Raw genomic sequence first — 24391 nt, forward strand, 5'->3', positions numbered from 1 at the left:
GATTAGAATAGGTTAGAGTAGGGTAGGGTAGAACAGAATAGAATAGAGTAGAAAAGAGTAGAATGGTGTGGAAGGGAGTTGAATGGAGCCAAATAGAGACAAATAAAGTAGAAAGGGTTGAGTAGAGCTGAACAGGGCCGAATAAGGTTCACTCGAGCCTAATTATGCTGAATTGAGCAGAATCGAGACGAATTGACCCAATTCAAGCCAAATAGAGCTAAATCGAGCCGATTCAAGCCTAATCACATGGAGTCGCGTCGAAATGCGTTGAATCGAATAGATTAGAGTAGAGGAGGGTACGGCAGGAGAGGCTAGACTACAACACAACAGAACACAATAGAAAGAAGAGAATAGAATTAAGTAGAGTCGGGTCCAGTAGAATAGAGTCAAATTGAGTTGAAGAGAGCCGAAAAGAGCCAAACAGAGCTGAATACAGCCGAATTGACCAAATTCAAGGTGAATCGAGATGAATCATGTCGAGTCGTTTGAAATGTGTCGAATCGAATCAAATAGATTAGTGTGGGGAAGGTAAGGCTACGGTAGGGTAGAGAAGAATAGAGTAGAATAGAACAGAACAGAAAGAATCGAGTAGACTAGAGTCAAATAGAGTCGAATACTGCCAAAAAGAGCCGAATAGAGTGGAAAAGAGCCGAATAGAACCGAATCGAGTTTAATGGAGCAGAAAGGAGATGAATCGAGCCGATATGACCCGAATCAGGTCGAATCCCATTCAAGTGTGTCGAATAGCATAGAACAGATTACAGTAGGCTAAGTTAGGGTAGGGTAGGGTAGAATAGAGTGCAGTAGAACAGAAGAGAAGAGAACAGAACTGAAAGAATAGGGTCGAGACGAGCAGAGTATAGAAGAGTAGAGTAGAGCAGAGTCGAACATTGCCGAATAGAGCCAAATAGAGTCCAAAAGAGCTAAATGGATAGAAACCAAGACGAATCACGCCGAATCCCGTGGAATCGTGCCGTATCGCGTCGAATCCCGTCGAATTGCATTGAATCTGATCAATTCCAATCCAATCCAATCCAATCCAATCCATTAGAATAGACTAGAGTAGGGTAGAGTACAATACAATACAGTAGAGAATAGTTTAGGATGGAGTAGAATGGTGTAGCATGGAGTCGAGTGGAGTCGAAAAGAGATAATAGAGTTGAGTAGAGTCTGATAGAGCCGAATAGAGCTGAATAGAGCCTATTGGAGCTGACTGGAGCCGAATGGAGCCGATTAGAGCTGAATCGAACCGATTTGAGCCGATTGGGGATGAATGGAGTGGAAAGGAGCCGATTTGAGCCGAATCGCATCGAGATGCGTGGAATCGAATCCAGTAGAATAGATTAGATGAGGGTAGGATGGAATAGAGTAGACTTGAACACAGTAGAAGAGAATGGAAAGGATACAATAGAATAGAGTAGAAAAGGGTAGAGCAGAGCAGAATAGTGTAGAGTAGAATAGAGTAGAGTAGAACAGAGTCGAATCAAGCTGAATGGAGACGAAACGAGACAAATCACGTCGAATGGCGTCGAATCCCATCGAATCAATTACAGTAGGGTATAGTAGAAGAGCGTAGAATGGAGTAGAATGGTGTGCAACGGAATCGAGTAGAGTAGAAAAGAGCTGAAGAGAGCCGAAGAGGGCCAAAGAGGGCCAAATCGAGCTGAATTGAGCGAAATCGAGCCGAATCCAGTGAATCGAGCCTAATGGAGCCAAATCGAGCCTAATCGAGCTGAATCGACACTATTCGAGACAAATGGAGCCGAATGGACATGAATCACACCGATTCGGCCCCTAGTCGCGTCAAAATTTCTCGAATTCAATTGAATAGACTAGAGTAGGGGAGGTTCGGGTAGGCTAGAGTAGGGTAGAATAGAGTAGAATAGAATAAGACAGAACAGAACACAACAAAATAGAACAGAACAACACAGAACGAATACAGAAAAGAGTAGGCTAGAGTAGAATAGAGGGGAGTAGAGTAGAGTAGAATAGATTTGAACAGAGCCAAATCGAGCCGAATCGCGTCGAAATGGGTTGAATCAAATCCAATCAAGTGGATTACAATACCTTAGAGTTGGGTAGCATAGGGTAGGGTAGAATAGAGTAGAATAGTACAGAACAGAGTAGAAACAATACAATAGAGTAGAGAAGAGTAGAATAGAGCTGAATAGAGCCAAATGCAGACAAAATGAGAGGAATCGTGTAGAAGCAAGTAGAGTAAATTAGAGTGGTGTTGGGTAGGGTAGAGCAGAATAGAGTAGAATAGTGTAGAATAGTGTGGAATGAATAGAATGGAGTAGAATGGAGTCAAATAGAAACGAATAGAGTAGAAAAGAGTCGAATAGAGCAGAATAGGGCCGAAGAAGGCCAAATCGAGCAGATTCGAAGCGATTCAAGCCCAAACAAGCTGAATGGAGCCTAACTGAGCCGAATAGAGCCAAATCGAGCCGAATCGAGCCGATTCAAGCTTCATCGCCTCGAATCGCGTTCAACGCGTCAAATCCAATCAAGACGTATAGATTAGAGAAGGGGAGGGGAGGGAAGGGGAGGGTAGAATAGAACAGAGTAGAGTGGAATAGAAGAGATTAGAACAGAATAGAAGGAATAGAATCGAGTAGAATAGAGTGGAAAAGAGTAGAGTCGAATACAGTCGAATAGAGCCGAATAAGCTGAATAGAGACGAATGGAGCTGAATACAGCCGAAAAGAGCTTTATACTGCCGAATCACACCTAATCGAGCGGAATCAAGCAGAATCGCACTGACTGTCACCGAACAGCGTCGAATCGAATCAGGTCGAATCGAGTCGAGTCACATCGTTTTGAATCAAATCGCTTCATATCGTGTCGAATCCCATCGAATCACGTCGAATAACTTCGAATTGTGTCAAACCTCAGAGAATCCTACTGAATCACGTCGAGTCGCATGGAATCTCATCAAATCCCTTCAGATCTTGCCGAATCCAGTCAAGTCCTATCAAATCGCTTTGCACGGAATCGAATTGAATCCAATAGATTAAAGTAGGGTAGGTTCGGGTGGGGTGCCGTTGGGTCGGGTAGGGTAGAATAGAATAGAGTACAACAGAATAGGGGAGAATAGAGCAGAACAGAAAGAATACAACAGAATAGAATAGAGTCAAAGACAGAGAACATAGCCGAATTGAGCCGAGTGGAGACAAAACGAGACGAATCACGTCCGGTTGCTTCGAATCGCGTCAAATCAAATCGAATCGATTAGAAGAGATTAGGGTAGGGAAGGGTAGAATAGAAGAGAGGAAAATAGTGAGGAATGGAGTTGAACGGAGTCCAATAGAGACGGATAGATATGAATAGAGTACAAAAGAGTCGAATAGAGCAGAATAGGGCCGAATAGGCCCAAATAAGGCCTAATTGAGCAGAATCCAGCAGAATCGATGGAATTCGAGCCTAATCGAGCCGAATGGAGTGAAATGGAGCCAAGTCGAGCCGAATAGAGCCGATTCGAACTGAATCGAGCTGATTCAAGCCTAATCGCGTCAAATCGCGTGGAAATACGTCACATCGAATCTAATCAAATAGATTAGGGAAGGGTAGGGGAGGGGCGGGTGGGTAGAATAGAACAGAATAGTACAGAATAGAATATAGTACAGTAGGGTAGAGTAGAGAGAGTAAAGCAGACAAGAGTAGAGCAGAGTAGAATTGAGTCAAACAGAGTCAAAGAGTGCAGGATATAGCTGAATAGAGCCAATTCTGGCCGAATCGAGTCAAATGGAAACAAAACGAGATGAATCACACCGAATTGCTTCGAATCGCATCCAATCGAATAGATTAGAGCATCGTAGGGTAGAGTAGAACAGAACAGAGTAGAATAGCGTAGAATGGAGAAGAGTGGAGTCAAATGGCGTCGAACAGAGACAAATAGAGTAGAAAAGAGTCGAATTGAGCCAAATAGGGCCGAATAAGGCTGAAACGAGTGGAAACGAGCTGAATTGAAGCGATTCGACATAGAGAGATAGTATTCGAGCTGATGTTGCGGAATCGAGCCGACTCAAGCGTGATGGTGTCCGGTCGCATCAAAATGCTTTGAATCGAATCAAATGGAATCGATTAGAATAGGTTAGGGTAGGGTAGTTTATGATAGGAAGACTAGGGTAGATGCAAGTAGACTACATTAGAGTAGACAAGAGAAGGCTAGAGTAGAAGCCTAGACTAGTAAGCTGGACTAGTCAGCTAGACTAGTGGCATAGAGCAGTAGCCTAGACAACTAGTCTTGAATAGTACCCTAAGTCAGTAATCTGAACGAGTACCCTTGCCTGAACTCTTAGCCTAATCTAGTACCCTTGCCTTAACTAGTAGTCCTAACAAGTACCCTTGCCTTAACCAGTAGTCTTCACTAGTACCCTTGCCTTCACTAGTAGTATGTCCTTAACAAGTAGCCTGAACTGGTACCCTTGCCTTAACCAGTACCCTCAACAAGTACCCATGCCTTAACTAGTAGCCTGGCCTTAACTAGTAGCCTGGCCTTAACTAGTAGCCTGAACTAGTACACTTGCCTTAAGGAGTACCCTTGCCCGAACTACTCCCCTTAATTAGGACCCTTATTAAGTAACCCTAAGTAGTAGAGTATGGTACGGTGGGGTAGCATAGGGTAGGGAAGCATAGGGTGGAACAGAGAAAATAGAAGGAAATAGAATAGAACAGCATAGGTCAGGGTAGGTTAGCTTAGTGCAGGGTATGGTAGAGTAGCATAGGATGGAATCGAGAAAATAGAAAAGGAGACTAGAAAAGAGCAGACTAGATTAGGATAGGCTAGGGTGGGGGAGGGTTTTGTAGAATACAGTAGTGTAGAATGGAATAGAATGGTGTGGAATGGAGTCAAATGGATTCGAACAGAGATGCAGAGAGTAGAAAAGAGTTGAATAGAGCCGAATAACGCTGAATAGGACCACATATGACCAAAATGAGCCGAATCGAGTCGAGTCGACCAGCTTCGGGATGAATGGAGCCTAGTGGAGCTGAAATGAGCCAGATAGAGACAAACTGAACCCAGCAAAATCGAGCCAAAACACACGAGATCCTATTGCATCGGATCTCGTCGAACTCCATCAAATCCCACCAAAACGCATCAAATCTCGCGGAATCTCACCGAATCCCGTCGAATTGTCTCAAATCGGGTCGAATGGTGTCAAACTGAATGGAATCGAATTAAATTGAATAGATTAGAGTAGTGTAGGTTAGACTGGGATTCAGTAGGGAAGGGCACAGAAGAATAGAATAGAGTAGAACAGAAGAGAATACCAAGAGTAGAATGGAGTAGAGTTGAGTAGAGTGGAATAGTCAGAGCCGGGTAGTGCAGAATATAGATGAATAGATCCAATTCAAGCCGAATCGATTCGAATGGAGAGGAAAGGAGACAAATCGTGATGAATCGAATCGATTAGAATAGGTTAGAGTAGGGTAGGGTAGAACAGAATAGAATAGAGTAGAAAAGAGTAGAATGGTGTGGAAGGGAGTTGAATGGAGCCAAATAGAGACAAATAAAGTAGAAAGGGTTGAGTAGAGCTGAACAGGGCCGAATAAGGTTCACTCGAGCCTAATTATGCTGAATTGAGCAGAATCGAGACGAATTGACCCAATTCAAGCCAAATAGAGCTAAATCGAGCCGATTCAAGCCTAATCACATGGAATCGCGTCGAAATGCGTTGAATCGAATAGATTAGAGTAGAGGAGGGTACGGCAGGAGAGGCTAGACTACAACACAACAGAACACAATAGAAAGAAGAGAATAGAATTAAGTAGAGTCGGGTCCAGTAGAATAGAGTCAAATTGAGTTGAAGAGAGCCGAAAAGAGCCAAACAGAGCTGAATACAGCCGAATTGACCAAATTCAAGGTGAATCGAGATGAATCATGTCGAGTCGTTTGAAATGTGTCGAATCGAATCAAATAGATTAGTGTGGGGAAGGTAAGGCTACGGTAGGGTAGAGAAGAATAGAGTAGAATAGAACAGAACAGAAAGAATCGAGTAGACTAGAGTCAAATAGAGTCGAATACTGCCAAAAAGAGCCGAATAGAGTGGAAAAGAGCCGAATAGAACCGAATCGAGTTTAATGGAGCAGAAAGGAGATGAATCGAGCCGATATGACCCGAATCAGGTCGAATCCCATTCAAGTGTGTCGAATAGCATAGAACAGATTACAGTAGGCTAAGTTAGGGTAGGGTAGGGTAGAATAGAGTGCAGTAGAACAGAAGAGAAGAGAACAGAACTGAAAGAATAGGGTCGAGACGAGCAGAGTATAGAAGAGTAGAGTAGAGCAGAGTCGAACATTGCCGAATAGAGCCAAATAGAGCCCAAAAGAGCTAAATGGATAGAAACCAAGACGAATCACGCCGAATCCCGTGGAATCGTGCCGTATCGCGTCGAATCCCGTCGAATTGCATTGAATCTGATCAATTCCAATCCAATCCAATCCAATCCATTAGAATAGACTAGAGTAGGGTAGAGTACAATACAATACAGTAGAGAATAGTTTAGGATGGAGTAGAATGGTGTAGCATGGAGTCGAGTGGAGTCGAAAAGAGATAATAGAGTTGAGTAGAGTCTAATAGAGCCGAATAGAGCTGAATAGAGCCTATTGGAGCTGACTGGAGCCGAATGGAGCCGATTAGAGCTGAATCGAACCGATTTGAGCCGATTGGGGATGAATGGAGTGGAAAGGAGCCGATTTGAGCCGAATCGCATCGAGATGCGTGGAATCGAATCCAGTAGAATAGATTAGATGAGGGTAGGATGGAATAGAGTAGACTTGAACACAGTAGAAGAGAATGGAAAGGATACAATAGAATAGAGTAGAAAAGGGTAGAGCAGAGCAGAATAGTGTAGAGTAGAATAGAGTAGAGTAGAACAGAGTCGAATCAAGCTGAATGGAGACGAAACGAGACAAATCACGTCGAATGGCGTCGAATCCCATCGAATCAATTACAGTAGGGTATAGTAGAAGAGCGTAGAATGGAGTAGAATGGTGTGCAACGGAATCGAGTAGAGTAGAAAAGAGCTGAAGAGAGCCGAAGAGGGCCAAAGAGGGCCAAATCGAGCTGAATTGAGCGAAATCGAGCCGAATCCAGTGAATCGAGCCTAATGGAGCCAAATCGAGCCTAATCGAGCTGAATCGACACTATTCGAGACAAATGGAGCCGAATGGACATGAATCACACCGATTCGGCCCCTAGTCGCGTCAAAATTTCTCGAATTCAATTGAATAGACTAGAGTAGGGGAGGTTCGGGTAGGCTAGAGTAGGGTAGAATAGAGTAGAATAGAATAAGACAGAACAGAACACAACAAAATAGAACAGAACAACACAGAACGAATACAGAAAAGAGTAGGCTAGAGTAGAATAGAGGGGAGTAGAGTAGAGTAGAATAGATTTGAACAGAGCCAAATCGAGCCGAATCGCGTCGAAATGGGTTGAATCAAATCCAATCAAGTGGATTACAATACCTTAGAGTTGGGTAGCATAGGGTAGGATAGAATAGAGTAGAATAGTACAGAGCAGAGTAGAAACAATACAATAGAGTAGAGAAGAGTAGAATAGAGCTGAATAGAGCCAAATGCAGACAAAATGAGAGGAATCGTGTAGAAGCAAGTAGAGTAAATTAGAGTGGTGTTGGGTAGGGTAGAGCAGAATAGAGTAGAATAGTGTAGAATAGTGTGGAATGAATAGAATGGAGTAGAATGGAGTCAAATAGAAACGAATAGAGTAGAAAAGAGTCGAATAGAGCAGAATAGGGCCGAAGAAGGCCAAATCGAGCAGATTCGAAGCGATTCAAGCCCAAACAAGCTGAATGGAGCCTAACTGAGCCGAATAGAGCCAAATCGAGCCGAATCGAGCCGATTCAAGCTTCATCGCCTCGAATCGCGTTCAACGCGTCAAATCCAATCAAGACGTATAGATTAGAGAAGGGGAGGGGAGGGAAGGGGAGGGTAGAATAGAACAGAGTAGAGTGGAATAGAAGAGATTAGAACAGAATAGAAGGAATAGAATCGAGTAGAATAGAGTGGAAAAGAGTAGAGTCGAATACAGTCGAATAGAGCCGAATAAGCTGAATAGAGACGAATGGAGCTGAATACAGCCGAAAAGAGCTTTATACTGCCGAATCACACCTAATCGAGCGGAATCAAGCAGAATCGCACTGACTGTCACCGAACAGCGTCGAATCGAATCAGGTCGAATCGAGTCGAGTCACATCGTTTTGAATCAAATCGCTTCATATCGTGTCGAATCCCATCGAATCACGTCGAATAACTTCGAATTGTGTCAAACCTCAGAGAATCCTACTGAATCACGTCGAGTCGCATGGAATCTCATCAAATCCCTTCAGATCTTGCCGAATCCAGTCAAGTCCTATCAAATCGCTTTGCACGGAATCGAATTGAATCCAATAGATTAAAGTAGGGTAGGTTCGGGTGGGGTGCCGTTGGGTCGGGTAGGGTAGAATAGAATAGAGTACAACAGAATAGGGGAGAATAGAGCAGAACAGAAAGAATACAACAGAATAGAATAGAGTCAAAGACAGAGAACATAGCCGAATTGAGCCGAGTGGAGACAAAACGAGACGAATCACGTCCGGTTGCTTCGAATCGCGTCAAATCAAATCGAATCGATTAGAAGAGATTAGGGTAGGGAAGGGTAGAATAGAAGAGAGGAAAATAGTGAGGAATGGAGTTGAACGGAGTCCAATAGAGACGGATAGATATGAATAGAGTACAAAAGAGTCGAATAGAGCAGAATAGGGCCGAATAGGCCCAAATAAGGCCTAATTGAGCAGAATCCAGCAGAATCGATGGAATTCGAGCCTAATCGAGCCGAATGGAGTGAAATGGAGCCAAGTCGAGCCGAATAGAGCCGATTCGAACTGAATCGAGCTGATTCAAGCCTAATCGCGTCAAATCGCGTGGAAATACGTCACATCGAATCTAATCAAATAGATTAGGGAAGGGTAGGGGAGGGGCGGGTGGGTAGAATAGAACAGAATAGTACAGAATAGAATATAGTACAGTAGGGTAGAGTAGAGAGAGTAAAGCAGACAAGAGTAGAGCAGAGTAGAATTGAGTCAAACAGAGTCAAAGAGTGCAGGATATAGCTGAATAGAGCCAATTCTGGCCGAATCGAGTCAAATGGAAACAAAACGAGATGAATCACACCGAATTGCTTCGAATCGCATCCAATCGAATAGATTAGAGCATCGTAGGGTAGAGTAGAACAGAACAGAGTAGAATAGCGTAGAATGGAGAAGAGTGGAGTCAAATGGAGTCGAACAGAGACAAATAGAGTAGAAAAGAGTCGAATCGAGCCAAATAGGGCCGAATAAGGCTGAACCGAGTGGAAACGAGCTGAATTGAAGCGATTCGAGCCAAATCGAGCTGAATCGAGCTGATGTTGCGGAATCGAGCCGACTCAAGCGTGATGGTGTCCGGTCGCATCAAAATGCTTTGAATCGAATCAAATGGAATCGATTAGAATAGGTTAGGGTAGGGTAGTTTATGATAGGAAGACTAGGGTAGATGCAAGTAGACTACATTAGAGTAGACAAGAGAAGGCTAGAGTAGAAGCCTAGACTAGTAAGCTGGACTAGTCAGCTAGACTAGTGGCATAGAGCAGTAGCCTAGACAACTAGTCTTGAATAGTACCCTAAGTCAGTAATCTGAACGAGTACCCTTGCCTGAACTCTTAGCCTAATCTAGTACCCTTGCCTTAACTAGTAGTCCTAACAAGTACCCTTGCCTTAACCAGTAGTCTTCACTAGTACCCTTGCCTTCACTAGTAGTATGTCCTTAACAAGTAGCCTGAACTGGTACCCTTGCCTTAACCAGTACCCTCAACAAGTACCCATGCCTTAACTAGTAGCCTGGCCTTAACTAGTAGCCTGGCCTTAACTAGTAGCCTGAACTAGTACACTTGCCTTAAGGAGTACCCTTGCCCGAACTACTCCCCTTAATTAGGACCCTTATTAAGTAACCCTAAGTAGTAGAGTATGGTACGGTGGGGTAGCATAGGGTAGGGAAGCATACGGTGGAACAGAGAAAATAGAAGGAAATAGAATAGAACAGCATAGGTCAGGGTAGGTTAGCTTAGTGCAGGGTATGGTAGAGTAGCATAGGATGGAATCGAGAAAATAGAAAAGGAGACTAGAAAAGAGCAGACTAGATTAGGATAGGCTAGGGTGGGGGAGGGTTTTGTAGAATACAGTAGTGTAGAATGGAATAGAATGGTGTGGAATGGAGTCAAATGGATTCGAACAGAGATGCAGAGAGTAGAAAAGAGTTGAATAGAGCCGAATAACGCTGAATAGGACCACATATGACCAAAATGAGCCGAATCGAGTCGAGTCGACCAGCTTCGGGATGAATGGAGCCTAGTGGAGCTGAAATGAGCCAGATAGAGACAAACTGAACCCAGCAAAATCGAGCCAAAACACACGAGATCCTATTGCATCGGATCTCGTCGAACTCCATCAAATCCCACCAAAACGCATCAAATCTCGCGGAATCTCACCGAATCCCGTCGAATTTTCTCAAATCGGGTCGAATGGTGTCAAACTGAATGGAATCGAATTAAATTGAATAGATTAGAGTAGTGTAGGTTAGACTGGGATTCAGTAGGGAAGGGCACAGAAGAATAGATTGGAGTAGAACAGAAGAGAATACCAAGAGTAGAATGGAGTAGAGTTGAGTAGAGTGGAATAGTCAGAGCCGGGTAGTGCAGAATATAGATGAATAGATCCAATTCAAGCCGAATCGATTCGAATGGAGAGGAAAGGAGACAAATCGTGATGAATCGAATCGATTAGAATAGGTTAGAGTAGGGTAGGGTAGAACAGAATAGAATAGAGTAGAAAAGAGTAGAATGGTGTGGAAGGGAGTTGAATGGAGCCAAATAGAGACAAATAAAGTAGAAAGGGTTGAGTAGAGCTGAACAGGGCCGAATAAGGTTCACTCGAGCCTAATTATGCTGAATTGAGCAGAATCGAGACGAATTGACCCAATTCAAGCCAAATAGAGCTAAATCGAGCCGATTCAAGCCTAATCACATGGAGTCGCGTCGAAATGCGTTGAATCGAATAGATTAGAGTAGAGGAGGGTACGGCAGGAGAGGCTAGACTACAACACAACAGAACACAATAGAAAGAAGAGAATAGAATTAAGTAGAGTCGGGTCCAGTAGAATAGAGTCAAATTGAGTTGAAGAGAGCCGAAAAGAGCCAAACAGAGCTGAATACAGCCGAATTGACCAAATTCAAGGTGAATCGAGATGAATCATGTCGAGTCGTTTGAAATGTGTCGAATCGAATCAAATAGATTAGTGTGGGGAAGGTAAGGCTACGGTAGGGTAGAGAAGAATAGAGTAGAATAGAACAGAACAGAAAGAATCGAGTAGACTAGAGTCAAATAGAGTCGAATACTGCCAAAAAGAGCCGAATAGAGTGGAAAAGAGCCGAATAGAACCGAATCGAGTTTAATGGAGCAGAAAGGAGATGAATCGAGCCGATATGACCCGAATCAGGTCGAATCCCATTCAAGTGTGTCGAATAGCATAGAACAGATTACAGTAGGCTAAGTTAGGGTAGGGTAGGGTAGAATAGAGTGCAGTAGAACAGAAGAGAAGAGAACAGAACTGAAAGAATAGGGTCGAGACGAGCAGAGTATAGAAGAGTAGAGTAGAGCAGAGTCGAACATTGCCGAATAGAGCCAAATAGAGCCCAAAAGAGCTAAATGGATAGAAACCAAGACGAATCACGCCGAATCCCGTGGAATCGTGCCGTATCGCGTCGAATCCCGTCGAATTGCATTGAATCTGATCAATTCCAATCCAATCCAATCCAATCCAATCCATTAGAATAGACTAGAGTAGGGTAGAGTACAATACAATACAGTAGAGAATAGTTTAGGATGGAGTAGAATGGTGTAGCATGGAGTCGAGTGGAGTCGAAAAGAGATAATAGAGTTGAGTAGAGTCTGATAGAGCCGAATAGAGCTGAATAGAGCCTATTGGAGCTGACTGGAGCCGAATGGAGCCGATTAGAGCTGAATCGAACCGATTTGAGCCGATTGGGGATGAATGGAGTGGAAAGGAGCCGATTTGAGCCGAATCGCATCGAGATGCGTGGAATCGAATCCAGTAGAATAGATTAGATGAGGGTAGGATGGAATAGAGTAGACTTGAACACAGTAGAAGAGAATGGAAAGGATACAATAGAATAGAGTAGAAAAGGGTAGAGCAGAGCAGAATAGTGTAGAGTAGAATAGAGTAGAGTAGAACAGAGTCGAATCAAGCTGAATGGAGACGAAACGAGACAAATCACGTCGAATGGCGTCGAATCCCATCGAATCAATTACAGTAGGGTATAGTAGAAGAGCGTAGAATGGAGTAGAATGGTGTGCAACGGAATCGAGTAGAGTAGAAAAGAGCTGAAGAGAGCCGAAGAGGGCCAAAGAGGGCCAAATCGAGCTGAATTGAGCGAAATCGAGCCGAATCCAGTGAATCGAGCCTAATGGAGCCAAATCGAGCCTAATCGAGCTGAATCGACACTATTCGAGACAAATGGAGCCGAATGGACATGAATCACACCGATTCGGCCCCTAGTCGCGTCAAAATTTCTCGAATTCAATTGAATAGACTAGAGTAGGGGAGGTTCGGGTAGGCTAGAGTAGGGTAGAATAGAGTAGAATAGAATAAGACAGAACAGAACACAACAAAATAGAACAGAACAACACAGAACGAATACAGAAAAGAGTAGGCTAGAGTAGAATAGAGGGGAGTAGAGTAGAGTAGAATAGATTTGAACAGAGCCAAATCGAGCCGAATCGCGTCGAAATGGGTTGAATCAAATCCAATCAAGTGGATTACAATACCTTAGAGTTGGGTAGCATAGGGTAGGGTAGAATAGAGTAGAATAGTACAGAACAGAGTAGAAACAATACAATAGAGTAGAGAAGAGTAGAATAGAGCTGAATAGAGCCAAATGCAGACAAAATGAGAGGAATCGTGTAGAAGCAAGTAGAGTAAATTAGAGTGGTGTTGGGTAGGGTAGAGCAGAATAGAGTAGAATAGTGTAGAATAGTGTGGAATGAATAGAATGGAGTAGAATGGAGTCAAATAGAAACGAATAGAGTAGAAAAGAGTCGAATAGAGCAGAATAGGGCCGAAGAAGGCCAAATCGAGCAGATTCGAAGCGATTCAAGCCCAAACAAGCTGAATGGAGCCTAACTGAGCCGAATAGAGCCAAATCGAGCCGAATCGAGCCGATTCAAGCTTCATCGCCTCGAATCGCGTTCAACGCGTCAAATCCAATCAAGACGTATAGATTAGAGAAGGGGAGGGGAGGGAAGGGGAGGGTAGAATAGAACAGAGTAGAGTGGAATAGAAGAGATTAGAACAGAATAGAAGGAATAGAATCGAGTAGAATAGAGTGGAAAAGAGTAGAGTCGAATACAGTCGAATAGAGCCGAATAAGCTGAATAGAGACGAATGGAGCTGAATACAGCCGAAAAGAGCTTTATACTGCCGAATCACACCTAATCGAGCGGAATCAAGCAGAATCGCACTGACTGTCACCGAACAGCGTCGAATCGAATCAGGTCGAATCGAGTCGAGTCACATCGTTTTGAATCAAATCGCTTCATATCGTGTCGAATCCCATCGAATCACGTCGAATAACTTCGAATTGTGTCAAACCTCAGAGAATCCTACTGAATCACGTCGAGTCGCATGGAATCTCATCAAATCCCTTCAGATCTTGCCGAATCCAGTCAAGTCCTATCAAATCGCTTTGCACGGAATCGAATTGAATCCAATAGATTAAAGTAGGGTAGGTTCGGGTGGGGTGCCGTTGGGTCGGGTAGGGTAGAATAGAATAGAGTACAACAGAATAGGGGAGAATAGAGCAGAACAGAAAGAATACAACAGAATAGAATAGAGTCAAAGACAGAGAACATAGCCGAATTGAGCCGAGTGGAGACAAAACGAGACGAATCACGTCCGGTTGCTTCGAATCGCGTCAAATCAAATCGAATCGATTAGAAGAGATTAGGGTAGGGAAGGGTAGAATAGAAGAGAGGAAAATAGTGAGGAATGGAGTTGAACGGAGTCCAATAGAGACGGATAGATATGAATAGAGTACAAAAGAGTCGAATAGAGCAGAATAGGGCCGAATAGGCCCAAATAAGGCCTAATTGAGCAGAATCCAGCAGAATCGATGGAATTCGAGCCTAATCGAGCCGAATGGAGTGAAATGGAGCCAAGTCGAGCCGAATAGAGCCGATTCGAACTGAATCGAGCTGATTCAAGCCTAATCGCGTCAAATCGCGTGGAAATACGTCACATCGAATCTAATCAAATAGATTAGGGAAGGGTAGGGGAGGGGCGGGTGGGTAGAATAGAACAGAATAGTACAGAATAGAATATAGTACAGTAGGGTAGAGTAGAGAGAGTAAAGCAGACAAGAGTAGAGCAGAGTAGAATTGAGTCAAACAGAGTCAAAGAGTGCAGGATATAGCTGAATAGAGCCAATTCTGGCCGAATCGAGTCAAATGGAAACAAAACGAGATGAATCACACCGAATTGCTTCGAATCGCATCCAATCGAATAGATTAGAGCATCGTAGGGTAGAGTAGAACAGAACAGAGTAGAATAGCGTAGAATGGAGAAGAGTGGAGTCAAATGGCGTCGAACAGAGACAAATAGAGTAGAAAAGAGTCGAATTGAGCCAAATAGGGCCGAATAAGGCTGAAACGAGTGGAAACGAGCTGAATTGAAGCGATTCGAGCCAAATCGAGCTGAATCGAGCTGATGTTGCGGAATCGAGCCGACTCAAGCGTGATGGTGTCCGGTCGCATCAAAATGCTTTGAATCGAATCAAATGGAATCGATTAGAATAGGTTAGGGTAGGGTAGTTTATGATAGGAAGACTAGGGTAGATGCAAGTAGACTACATTAGAGTAGACAAGAGAAGGCTAGAGTAGAAGCCTAGACTAGTAAGCTGGACTAGTCAGCTAGACTAGTGGCATAGAGCAGTAGCCTAGACAACTAGTCTTGAATAGTACCCTAAGTCAGTAATCTGAACGAGTACCCTTGCCTGAACTCTTAGCCTAATCTAGTACCCTTGCCTTAACTAGTAGTCCTAACAAGTACCCTTGCCTTAACCAGTAGTCTTCACTAGTACCCTTGCCTTCACTAGTAGTATGTCCTTAACAAGTAGCCTGAACTGGTACCCTTGCCTTAACCAGTACCCTCAACAAGTACCCATGCCTTAACTAGTAGCCTGGCCTTAACTAGTAGCCTGGCCTTAACTAGTAGCCTGAACTAGTACACTTGCCTTAAGGAGTACCCTTGCCCGAACTACTCCCCTTAATTAGGACCCTTATTAAGTAACCCTAAGTAGTAGAGTATGGTACGGTGGGGTAGCATAGGGTAGGGAAGCATAGGGTGGAACAGAGAAAATAGAAGGAAATAGAATAGAACAGCATAGGTCAGGGTAGGTTAGCTTAGTGCAGGGTATGGTAGAGTAGCATAGGATGGAATCGAGAAAATAGAAAAGGAGACTAGAAAAGAGCAGACTAGATTAGGATAGGCTAGGGTGGGGGAGGGTTTTGTAGAATACAGTAGTGTAGAATGGAATAGAATGGTGTGGAATGGAGTCAAATGGATTCGAACAGAGATGCAGAGAGTAGAAAAGAGTTGAATAGAGCCGAATAACGCTGAATAGGACCACATATGACCAAAATGAGCCGAATCGAGTCGAGTCGACCAGCTTCGGGATGAATGGAGCCTAGTGGAGCTGAAATGAGCCAGATAGAGACAAACTGAACCCAGCAAAATCGAGCCAAAACACACGAGATCCTATTGCATCGGATCTCGTCGAACTCCATCAAATCCCACCAAAACGCATCAAATCTCGCGGAATCTCACCGAATCCCGTCGAATTGTCTCAAATCGGGTCGAATGGTGTCAAACTGAATGGAATCGAATTAAATTGAATAGATTAGAGTAGTGTAGGTTAGACTGGGATTCAGTAGGGAAGGGCACAGAAGAATAGAATAGAGTAGAACAGAAGAGAATACCAAGAGTAGAATGGAGTAGAGTTGAGTAGAGTGGAATAGTCAGAGCCGGGTAGTGCAGAATATAGATGAATAGATCCAATTCAAGCCGAATCGATTCGAATGGAGAGGAAAGGAGACAAATCGTGATGAATCGAATCGATTAGAATAGGTTAGAGTAGGGTAGGGTAGAACAGAATAGAATAGAGTAGAAAAGAGTAGAATGGTGTGGAAGGGAGTTGAATGGAGCCAAATAGAGACAAATAAAGTAGAAAGGGTTGAGTAGAGCTGAACAGGGCCGAATAAGGTTCACTCGAGCCTAATTATGCTGAATTGAGCAGAATCGAGACGAATTGACCCAATTCAAGCCAAATAGAGCTAAATCGAGCCGATTCAAGCCTAATCACATGGAATCGCGTCGAAATGCGTTGAATCGAATAGATTAGAGTAGAGGAGGGTACGGCAGGAGAGGCTAGACTACAACACAACAGAACACAATAGAAAGAAGAGAATAGAATTAAGTAGAGTCGGGTCCAGTAGAATAGAGTCAAATTGAGTTGAAGAGAGCCGAAAAGAGCCAAACAGAGCTGAATACAGCCGAATTGACCAAATTCAAGGTGAATCGAGATGAATCATGTCGAGTCGTTTGAAATGTGTCGAATCGAATCAAATAGATTAGTGTGGGGAAGGTAAGGCTACGGTAGGGTAGAGAAGAATAGAGTAGAATAGAACAGAACAGAAAGAATCGAGTAGACTAGAGTCAAATAGAGTCGAATACTGCCAAAAAGAGCCGAATAGAGTGGAAAAGAGCCGAATAGAACCGAATCGAGTTTAATGGAGCAGAAAGGAGATGAATCGAGCCGATATGACCCGAATCAGGTCGAATCCCATTCAAGTGTGTCGAATAGCATAGAACAGATTACAGTAGGCTAAGTTAGGGTAGGGTAGGGTAGAATAGAGTGCAGTAGAACAGAAGAGAAGAGAACAGAACTGAAAGAATAGGGTCGAGACGAGCAGAGTATAGAAGAGTAGAGTAGAGCAGAGTCGAACATTGCCGAATAGAGCCAAATAGAGCCCAAAAGAGCTAAATGGATAGAAACCAAGACGAATCACGCCGAATCCCGTGGAATCGTGCCGTATCGCGTCGAATCCCGTCGAATTGCATTGAATCTGATCAATTCCAATCCAATCCAATCCAATCCATTAGAATAGACTAGAGTAGGGTAGAGTACAATACAATACAGTAGAGAATAGTTTAGGATGGAGTAGAATGGTGTAGCATGGAGTCGAGTGGAGTCGAAAAGAGATAATAGAGTTGAGTAGAGTCTAATAGAGCCGAATAGAGCTGAATAGAGCCTATTGGAGCTGACTGGAGCCGAATGGAGCCGATTAGAGCTGAATCGAACCGATTTGAGCCGATTGGGGATGAATGGAGTGGAAAGGAGCCGATTTGAGCCGAATCGCATCGAGATGCGTGGAATCGAATCCAGTAGAATAGATTAGATGAGGGTAGGATGGAATAGAGTAGACTTGAACACAGTAGAAGAGAATGGAAAGGATACAATAGAATAGAGTAGAAAAGGGTAGAGCAGAGCAGAATAGTGTAGAGTAGAATAGAGTAGAGTAGAACAGAGTCGAATCAAGCTGAATGGAGACGAAACGAGACAAATCACGTCGAATGGCGTCGAATCCCATCGAATCAATTACAGTAGGGTATAGTAGAAGAGCGTAGAATGGAGTAGAATGGTGTGCAACGGAATCGAGTAGAGTAGAAAAGAGCTGAAGAGAGCCGAAGAGGGCCAAAGAGGGCCAAATCGAGCTGAATTGAGCGAAATCGAGCCGAATCCAGTGAATCGAGCCTAATGGAGCCAAATCGAGCCTAATCGAGCTGAATCGACACTATTCGAGACAAATGGAGCCGAATGGACATGAATCACACCGATTCGGCCCCTAGTCGCGTCAAAATTTCTCGAATTCAATTGAATAGACTAGAGTAGGGGAGGTTCGGGTAGGCTAGAGTAGGGTAGAATAGAGTAGAATAGAATAAGACAGAACAGAACACAACAAAATAGAACAGAACAACACAGAACGAATACAGAAAAGAGTAGGCTAGAGTAGAATAGAGGGGAGTAGAGTAGAGTAGAATAGATTTGAACAGAGCCAAATCGAGCCGAATCGCGTCGAAATGGGTTGAATCAAATCCAATCAAGTGGATTACAATACCTTAGAGTTGGGTAGCATAGGGTAGGATAGAATAGAGTAGAATAGTACAGAGCAGAGTAGAAACAATACAATAGAGTAGAGAAGAGTAGAATAGAGCTGAATAGAGCCAAATGCAGACAAAATGAGAGGAATCGTGTAGAAGCAAGTAGAGTAAATTAGAGTGGTGTTGGGTAGGGTAGAGCAGAATAGAGTAGAATAGTGTAGAATAGTGTGGAATGAATAGAATGGAGTAGAATGGAGTCAAATAGAAACGAATAGAGTAGAAAAGAGTCGAATAGAGCAGAATAGGGCCGAAGAAGGCCAAATCGAGCAGATTCGAAGCGATTCAAGCCCAAACAAGCTGAATGGAGCCTAACTGAGCCGAATAGAGCCAAATCGAGCCGAATCGAGCCGATTCAAGCTTCATCGCCTCGAATCGCGTTCAACGCGTCAAATCCAATCAAGACGTATAGATTAGAGAAGGGGAGGGGAGGGAAGGGGAGGGTAGAATAGAACAGAGTAGAGTGGAATAGAAGAGATTAGAACAGAATAGAAGGAATAGAATCGAGTAGAATAGAGTGGAAAAGAGTAGAGTCGAATACAGTCGAATAGAGCCGAATAAGCTGAATAGAGACGAATGGAGCTGAATACAGCCGAAAAGAGCTTTATACTGCCGAATCACACCTAATCGAGCGGAATCAAGCAGAATCGCACTGACTGTCACCGAACAGCGTCGAATCGAATCAGGTCGAATCGAGTCGAGTCACATCGTTTTGAATCAAATCGCTTCATATCGTGTCGAATCCCATCGAATCACGTCGAATAACTTCGAATTGTGTCAAACCTCAGAGAATCCTACTGAATCACGTCGAGTCGCATGGAATCTCATCAAATCCCTTCAGATCTTGCCGAATCCAGTCAAGTCCTATCAAATCGCTTTGCACGGAATCGAATTGAATCCAATAGATTAAAGTAGGGTAGGTTCGGGTGGGGTGCCGTTGGGTCGGGTAGGGTAGAATAGAATAGAGTACAACAGAATAGGGGAGAATAGAGCAGAACAGAAAGAATACAACAGAATAGAATAGAGTCAAAGACAGAGAACATAGCCGAATTGAGCCGAGTGGAGACAAAACGAGACGAATCACGTCCGGTTGCTTCGAATCGCGTCAAATCAAATCGAATCGATTAGAAGAGATTAGGGTAGGGAAGGGTAGAATAGAAGAGAGGAAAATAGTGAGGAATGGAGTTGAACGGAGTCCAATAGAGACGGATAGATATGAATAGAGTACAAAAGAGTCGAATAGAGCAGAATAGGGCCGAATAGGCCCAAATAAGGCCTAATTGAGCAGAATCCAGCAGAATCGATGGAATTCGAGCCTAATCGAGCCGAATGGAGTGAAATGGAGCCAAGTCGAGCCGAATAGAGCCGATTCGAACTGAATCGAGCTGATTCAAGCCTAATCGCGTCAAATCGCGTGGAAATACGTCACATCGAATCTAATCAAATAGATTAGGGAAGGGTAGGGGAGGGGCGGGTGGGTAGAATAGAACAGAATAGTACAGAATAGAATATAGTACAGTAGGGTAGAGTAGAGAGAGTAAAGCAGACAAGAGTAGAGCAGAGTAGAATTGAGTCAAACAGAGTCAAAGAGTGCAGGATATAGCTGAATAGAGCCAATTCTGGCCGAATCGAGTCAAATGGAAACAAAACGAGATGAATCACACCGAATTGCTTCGAATCGCATCCAATCGAATAGATTAGAGCATCGTAGGGTAGAGTAGAACAGAACAGAGTAGAATAGCGTAGAATGGAGAAGAGTGGAGTCAAATGGAGTCGAACAGAGACAAATAGAGTAGAAAAGAGTCGAATCGAGCCAAATAGGGCCGAATAAGGCTGAACCGAGTGGAAACGAGCTGAATTGAAGCGATTCGAGCCAAATCGAGCTGAATCGAGCTGATGTTGCGGAATCGAGCCGACTCAAGCGTGATGGTGTCCGGTCGCATCAAAATGCTTTGAATCGAATCAAATGGAATCGATTAGAATAGGTTAGGGTAGGGTAGTTTATGATAGGAAGACTAGGGTAGATGCAAGTAGACTACATTAGAGTAGACAAGAGAAGGCTAGAGTAGAAGCCTAGACTAGTAAGCTGGACTAGTCAGCTAGACTAGTGGCATAGAGCAGTAGCCTAGACAACTAGTCTTGAATAGTACCCTAAGTCAGTAATCTGAACGAGTACCCTTGCCTGAACTCTTAGCCTAATCTAGTACCCTTGCCTTAACTAGTAGTCCTAACAAGTACCCTTGCCTTAACCAGTAGTCTTCACTAGTACCCTTGCCTTCACTAGTAGTATGTCCTTAACAAGTAGCCTGAACTGGTACCCTTGCCTTAACCAGTACCCTCAACAAGTACCCATGCCTTAACTAGTAGCCTGGCCTTAACTAGTAGCCTGGCCTTAACTAGTAGCCTGAACTAGTACACTTGCCTTAAGGAGTACCCTTGCCCGAACTACTCCCCTTAATTAGGACCCTTATTAAGTAACCCTAAGTAGTAGAGTATGGTACGGTGGGGTAGCATAGGGTAGGGAAGCATACGGTGGAACAGAGAAAATAGAAGGAAATAGAATAGAACAGCATAGGTCAGGGTAGGTTAGCTTAGTGCAGGGTATGGTAGAGTAGCATAGGATGGAATCGAGAAAATAGAAAAGGAGACTAGAAAAGAGCAGACTAGATTAGGATAGGCTAGGGTGGGGGAGGGTTTTGTAGAATACAGTAGTGTAGAATGGAATAGAATGGTGTGGAATGGAGTCAAATGGATTCGAACAGAGATGCAGAGAGTAGAAAAGAGTTGAATAGAGCCGAATAACGCTGAATAGGACCACATATGACCAAAATGAGCCGAATCGAGTCGAGTCGACCAGCTTCGGGATGAATGGAGCCTAGTGGAGCTGAAATGAGCCAGATAGAGACAAACTGAACCCAGCAAAATCGAGCCAAAACACACGAGATCCTATTGCATCGGATCTCGTCGAACTCCATCAAATCCCACCAAAACGCATCAAATCTCGCGGAATCTCACCGAATCCCGTCGAATTGTCTCAAATCGGGTCGAATGGTGTCAAACTGAATGGAATCGAATTAAATTGAATAGATTAGAGTAGTGTAGGTTAGACTGGGATTCAGTAGGGAAGGGCACAGAAGAATAGATTGGAGTAGAACAGAAGAGAATACCAAGAGTAGAATGGAGTAGAGTTGAGTAGAGTGGAATAGTCAGAGCCGGGTAGTGCAGAATATAGATGAATAGATCCAATTCAAGCCGAATCGATTCGAATGGAGAGGAAAGGAGACAAATCGTGATGAATCGAATCGATTAGAATAGGTTAGAGTAGGGTAGGGTAGAACAGAATAGAATAGAGTAGAAAAGAGTAGAATGGTGTGGAAGGGAGTTGAATGGAGCCAAATAGAGACAAATAAAGTAGAAAGGGTTGAGTAGAGCTGAACAGGGCCGAATAAGGTTCACTCGAGCCTAATTATGCTGAATTGAGCAGAATCGAGACGAATTGACCCAATTCAAGCCAAATAGAGCTAAATCGAGCCGATTCAAGCCTAATCACATGGAATCGCGTCGAAATGCGTTGAATCGAATAGATTAGAGTAGAGGAGGGTACGGCAGGAGAGGCTAGACTACAACACAACAGAACACAATAGAAAGAAGAGAATAGAATTAAGTAGAGTCGGGTCCAGTAGAATAGAGTCAAATTGAGTTGAAGAGAGCCGAAAAGAGCCAAACAGAGCTGAATACAGCCGAATTGACCAAATTCAAGGTGAATCGAGATGAATCATGTCGAGTCGTTTGAAATGTGTCGAATCGAATCAAATAGATTAGTGTGGGGAAGGTAAGGCTACGGTAGGGTAGAGAAGAATAGAGTAGAATAGAACAGAACAGAAAGAATCGAGTAGACTAGAGTCAAATAGAGTCGAATACTGCCAAAAAGAGCCGAATAGAGTGGAAAAGAGCCGAATAGAACCGAATCGAGTTTAATGGAGCAGAAAGGAGATGAATCGAGCCGATATGACCCGAATCAGGTCGAATCCCATTCAAGTGTGTCGAATAGCATAGAACAGATTACAGTAGGCTAAGTTAGGGTAGGGTAGGGTAGAATAGAGTGCAGTAGAACAGAAGAGAAGAGAACAGAACTGAAAGAATAGGGTCGAGACGAGCAGAGTATAGAAGAGTAGAGTAGAGCAGAGTCGAACATTGCCGAATAGAGCCAAATAGAGCCCAAAAGAGCTAAATGGATAGAAACCAAGACGAATCACGCCGAATCCCGTGGAATCGTGCCGTATCGCGTCGAATCCCGTCGAATTGCATTGAATCTGATCAATTCCAATCCAATCCAATCCAATCCAATCCAATCCATTAGAATAGACTAGAGTAGGGTAGAGTACAATACAATACAGTAGAGAATAGTTTAGGATGGAGTAGAATGGTGTAGCATGGAGTCGAGTGGAGTCGAAAAGAGATAATAGAGTTGAGTAGAGTCTAATAGAGCCGAATAGAGCTGAATAGAGCCTATTGGAGCTGACTGGAGCCGAATGGAGCCGATTAGAGCTGAATCGAACCGATTTGAGCCGATTGGGGATGAATGGAGTGGAAAGGAGCCGATTTGAGCCGAATCGCATCGAGATGCGTGGAATCGAATCCAGTAGAATAGATTAGATGAGGGTAGGATGGAATAGAGTAGACTTGAACACAGTAGAAGAGAATGGAAAGGATACAATAGAATAGAGTAGAAAAGGGTAGAGCAGAGCAGAATAGTGTAGAGTAGAATAGAGTAGAGTAGAACAGAGTCGAATCAAGCTGAATGGAGACGAAACGAGACAAATCACGTCGAATGGCGTCGAATCCCATCGAATCAATTACAGTAGGGTATAGTAGAAGAGCGTAGAATGGAGTAGAATGGTGTGCAACGGAATCGAGTAGAGTAGAAAAGAGCTGAAGAGAGCCGAAGAGGGCCAAAGAGGGCCAAATCGAGCTGAATTGAGCGAAATCGAGCCGAATCCAGTGAATCGAGCCTAATGGAGCCAAATCGAGCCTAATCGAGCTGAATCGACACTATTCGAGACAAATGGAGCCGAATGGACATGAATCACACCGATTCGGCCCCTAGTCGCGTCAAAATTTCTCGAATTCAATTGAATAGACTAGAGTAGGGGAGGTTCGGGTAGGCTAGAGTAGGGTAGAATAGAGTAGAATAGAATAAGACAGAACAGAACACAACAAAATAGAACAGAACAACACAGAACGAATACAGAAAAGAGTAGGCTAGAGTAGAATAGAGGGGAGTAGAGTAGAGTAGAATAGATTTGAACAGAGCCAAATCGAGCCGAATCGCGTCGAAATGGGTTGAATCAAATCCAATCAAGTGGATTACAATACCTTAGAGTTGGGTAGCATAGGGTAGGGTAGAATAGAGTAGAATAGTACAGAACAGAGTAGAAACAATACAATAGAGTAGAGAAGAGTAGAATAGAGCTGAATAGAGCCAAATGCAGACAAAATGAGAGGAATCGTGTAGAAGCAAGTAGAGTAAATTAGAGTGGTGTTGGGTAGGGTAGAGCAGAATAGAGTAGAATAGTGTAGAATAGTGTGGAATGAATAGAATGGAGTAGAATGGAGTCAAATAGAAACGAATAGAGTAGAAAAGAGTCGAATAGAGCAGAATAGGGCCGAAGAAGGCCAAATCGAGCAGATTCGAAGCGATTCAAGCCAAAACAAGCTGAATGGAGCCTAACTGAGCCGAATAGAGCCAAATCGAGCCGAATCGAGCCGATTCAAGCTTCATCGCCTCGAATCGCGTTCAACGCGTCAAATCCAATCAAGACGTATAGATTAGAGAAGGGGAGGGGAGGGAAGGGGAGGGTAGAATAGAACAGAGTAGAGTGGAATAGAAGAGATTAGAACAGAATAGAAGGAATAGAATCGAGTAGAATAGAGTGGAAAAGAGTAGAGTCGAATACAGTCGAATAGAGCCGAATAAGCTGAATAGAGACGAATGGAGCTGAATACAGCCGAAAAGAGCTGTATACTGCCGAATCACACCTAATCGAGCGGAATCAAGCAG

The sequence above is a fragment of the Loxodonta africana genome, unplaced genomic scaffold (assembly GCF_030014295.1).
Source record: "Loxodonta africana isolate mLoxAfr1 unplaced genomic scaffold, mLoxAfr1.hap2 scaffold_155, whole genome shotgun sequence".
NCBI classification, from domain to species: Eukaryota; Metazoa; Chordata; class Mammalia; order Proboscidea; family Elephantidae; genus Loxodonta; species Loxodonta africana.